The following is a 5,000-nucleotide window of genomic DNA, read 5'->3' as shown; positions in this document are numbered from 1 at the left end:
ACAGAAAAGAAATGTTAAACACCCTTTAATGAGAAACACAGCTAACTTCGCAAACTTATTAAACTTTGCACGAGAATGTTGTGAAAAGAAAAGGCTACTTCAAGTTTTCCTTAATTAGTCATTTTTCTTCGTGGAATCCCGAAAAGGAATTAGATTATAACAACAAACAAATGGAAAGGGAGATGCCGGTTTGGAGGCTCGTATGCCAAGGCTGTTTTTGTCGGCATTGCTCAACTCGACGATTGCGAAATACGAATGGGAAGTTTTCTTGTTCAGTGAGGAGATCAAGTACATTCTCACATTCTCTCATGTACTAACAAGTAAACAAACAGACACACACACACTTACAAACACAATCATACATACACAAACAAACGAACGGGTACATTCAAGCTGGTAAACATATATGTATGTATGTATGTATTATATATATATATATATATATATATATATATATATATATATATATATATATATATATATATATATATATATATATATATATATATATATATATATATATATATATACATATTTATATATATATATATATAAATATATATATATATGTATATTTATATATATATATATTTGAATATATATGCATATATATATATGCATATATATATATATATATATATATATATATAGAGAGAGAGAGAGAGAGAGAGAGAGAGAGAGAGAGAGAGAGAGAGAGAGAGAGAGAGAGAGAGAGAGAGAGAGAGAGAGGAGAGAGAGAGAGAGAGAGAGAGAGAGAGAGAGAGAGAGAGGTAGATAGATAGATAGATAGATAGACAGATAGATTCATATCAACCGTACCATCTCCCTTCCCTCCCAAACAAAAAGCAAAAAAACATACATAAGAGGTTAAAATTGACACAAAGCCTGTAGATTCATTGAAAACAAAAACAAAAACAAAAATAAACAACATTAAATCACTAGCAACTGCAGTCTCTTATTCCAACTCCAGCCATCACAGTTTTCAACATTTTCATTTATATATATATATATATATATATATATATATATATATATATATATATATATATATATATATATATATTTATATATATTTTTTTTGTTTTTTCTTCTTTTTTTCTTTCTTTTTTTCTTTTCTTTTCTTTTTTTCTCCCCCCCCCCGCTCACCCGCCCTCACAAAGCGTACAAGAAAACGTTGATTTTCATGAAGGCTGCTTTATTCCTATGACCTAAAAAGAAATTAAAAAGAAAAACATCTCAAAATGCTGAATAAAAGAATGAAAATATACTACTGTTTACATTATTTGGGAGTCCAAAAATGTGCTCATATAAATAAAGGAATAACACTATCGACTTTTTTTTCTTTTTTTGGAGAGCGTTCAGCAGTACCCTCCCCCCTTTTCCCTCCCCCTCCCACTTCCCTCCCTCTCCTCCTCCCCTCCCCCTCCCCTCCCCTGCTCCCTCCAGTGTACGGTTTGTACGCTTGTGAAAATATTGAAAATTGCAAACCATCCTTTACATGTATCTTAATTATATGCAAGATAATGCGTGTACACAACAACCAAGCAAGCCAAGTAACAGATATCTCTTCCCATTATCTTTTCTTAATCTTCCAGTTACTCGTCTTATCAATCTTATCATATCCACAATTACTCACATATATTACATATTAATTATATTAACATATTAATTACATATTCCCCAATTACTCGTCTTATCAATCTTACCATCTTATCTACACAAATAAATGATAAATATATATCCATAAATATATACCCATGACATCCACTTCCTAATAATTTTTCTTTTTGGAGATAATGTTTTGTTGTTGTTGTTGTTGTTGCCACGGTGTTGCTCACATATTGCAGAATTAATGCAGTGCTTTCTGCTCCCTTTGGCAACATACAGTATACAAGCAGCAAATGACAGATATCATTTTGTGAAATAATTATACCGACAGGTTGGTTAATGATTTTTTTAATGTGATTTTATGACCCATTAACTTTCATTTGCAATGCATAATACGGTTTGGTACTTAATTTGCAATAGAGCACAGTCGAATCTACACCAGCTGTTGAATTTGACGACTTCATTCCCGTGTCATGTATTTGATCGACGATATTTTTTTTTATTCTTTTTATCTTTTTATTTATCTATTTTTGTAAGGTGCATCAAAATTTTTGGGTGAAATGATGGAACACGATTAAGATTTCTTTCGTCTTCTCTCTTCTCTTCTCTCTCTCTCTCTCTCTCCTCTCTCTCTCTCTCCTCTGACTCTCTCTCTCACCCTCTCTCTCTCTCTCTCTCTCTCTCTCTCTCTCTCTCTCTCTCTCTCTCTCTCTCTCTCTCTCCTCTGACCTTCTCCCCCCTCTCTCTCTCTTTCTCTCTTTCTGTGTGTGTGTGTGTGTGTGTGTGTGTGTGTGTGTGTGTGTGTGTGTGTGGTGTGTGTGTGTGTGTGTGTGTGTGTGTGTGTGTGTGTGTGTGTGTGTGTGTGTGTGTGTGTGTGTGTGTGTATGTGTGTTTGTGTTGTGTGTATGCGTGCGTGCGTGTGTGTGTGTGTGTGTGTGTGTGTGTGTGTGTGTGTGTGTGTGTGTGTGTGGTGTGTGTGTGTGTGTGTGTGTGTGTGTGTGTGTGTGTGTGTGTGTGTGTGTGTGTGTGTGTGTGTGTGTGTGTGTGTGTGTGTGTATATATGTATATATATAAATATATATATATATATATATATATATATACATATAAAGAGAGAGAGAGGCAGACGGGCAGAGAAATAAACAAACAAATATCAGAATGGTTTCCGAATTCTATAAGAGAGAAAAAAATACAAAGATGACAATCACATGAATACGTTCCTCCGATAATTAGATTTTACTTGATCATTCGGACCAAACAATAGTTCTTTTCATTATCGACATACTAATCGATTTTATTCGTTATTCGATTATTGCCTGATGTCATTGTTCGTGTTTTTAAAAAATTATGACAACAGGAACGTATTTCTCTGATTTTGTTAAACCTCAATGACTGAAATACATAGACTTTTCTGGTGTGTAATGGATGCTTCCGACAAAAAAAAACAAAAAGCAAAAAAAAAAAGTTTTACAACGGAACTCAATTCCATAAAAATAACGCTGCGTCTATTATTGTGCAATGAAAAAAGGTTTTGCAAAACTATTCAACACACAAGCCGTTCCAGTGTCAAAAAGTATATACACATTTATATGTATATATATATATATATATATATATATATATATATATATATATATATATATATATATATATATATATATATATATATTTTTAATTATGTTTTTTTTTTTTTTTTTAGTTATTTATTCTTATCTCGCTTTTCCTATGATACATAGGTTATCCCCTTGGCAAAGGTCTTACGCAAAGACCTGATTGGAACCCCGAGACACTGCCCCCTCCTCTCCCCTCCTATCTCATCCCCCTAATCCCTCTCACTCAAATTATAGTCTTTAACTATTGCCTCTCCCTTACTCCTTTCACTGCTCCTTTCAACTACTTATAGTCATGGGGTATTTCTTGCCATTCCATTTAACGAGGCGGAGAGACCCAAGATCTGAGAGAGTCGCCGCGTTTCCATGGCAACGGGGACGCTCTGCTGTGTCTTCGAAGAGGCGACCGAGTAGGAAATTACGAATTAGGAGTCTGGTTTACAAGTTTTATTTCTTAGAAGAAAGAAGAGAAGGAAGACGGAAAGAGAGAGAGAGAGAGAGAGAGAGTAGAGAGAGAGAGAGAGAGAGAGAGAGAGAGAGAGAGAGAGAGAGAGAGAGAGAGAGAGAGAGAGAGAGGAGAGAGAGAGAGAGAGAGAGAGAGAGAGAGAGAGAGAGTGTGTGTGTGTGTGTAAGAGAGAGAGAGAGAGGGAGGAAGCGAGAGAGTGAGAGAGAGGGAGAGAGAAGAGAGGGAGAGAGATAAAGAAAGGATGAAAGAAAGAGAGAAAAAGAGAGGTACAGAGAGAGAGATAAACTGACGGAATCAAAAATCTTCCATACATGTATACAACCACGGCCTTTGAAATAGTGCTCCCTCCCCATCCCTCATTTCTTCCAACCTAATCCCCAATGGCACCTACTACCTCCCCTCCCTTCCCCCCCAATCCCCAAGCCATCCTTCCTCCATTTCCTCTCCCCAAATCCACCACACTCCCCTCCCCACTCTACCTATTCAACCCCCTCTCCCAATCCTAATCAACCTCTCCCCATCCTTCCCAATTTCCTTCCTCCACTTCCCACCCATTCCCCCTTCTCCCACCCTTCTCCCACCTCCCACCTACCTTCCCCCTCTCCCCCCCTCCCAACCTCCCTCCTTCCCACTTCCGACCCCCTCTCCCCCTGCTCCCAACCTACTACCCCCCCCCCCACTTTACCCTCCCTCTCCCACCAACCCCTTTCCACCTACAACACCTCAATCGTTACCTCCTCTCCCCCACCCTATCCCCACCTCCGCACTCCCCCCCCCCCCCCCCCAAAAAAATTTCCCCCCCCCCCCCCCCCCCCCCCACCCCCCATCCTCACCCCAACCCCCCCAAAATACCACTCTACTCCCCCCACCCCCTCCCCCCCCTCCCCCCACCCCCCCCCCCCCAAAAAAAAAACCTCCCCCACCCCAACCCCCCAAAAATAACCACCTAGCCCTACTCCCCACCCCAACCCCAAAATACCACTCTTCCCTCCCCCACCCCTCTCCCTACCCCTCCCCACCACTCCATAAACCCCCCCCCCCAAAAAAATCTCCCCACCACCCCAACCCACCCACCTCTGAGCCTCCCTACCCCCCCACCATCATCGCTCATGGTTTCGAGTTGCTCCCTTTTCCCTCACCTGATTGACTATCAAAACTTGCGCCTCGAACCTTCTCGAAGTTTCGGGCGTGGATTCGAGTTTTCGAAAACTACATCGCTTATCGAGGCGGGAATCCAAATCAGCTGTCAGTAAGGGGGAGAATGAGAGGAGTGTGGTGGAGGGGGTAGAGTGGGAGAAAAAAAGGGGGGGGGAAAA

This window comes from Penaeus vannamei, chromosome 13, assembly GCF_042767895.1.
Source record: "Penaeus vannamei isolate JL-2024 chromosome 13, ASM4276789v1, whole genome shotgun sequence".
In the NCBI taxonomy this organism is placed as follows: Eukaryota; Metazoa; Arthropoda; class Malacostraca; order Decapoda; family Penaeidae; genus Penaeus; species Penaeus vannamei.
Note: the sequence above shows the minus strand (reverse complement) of the source record.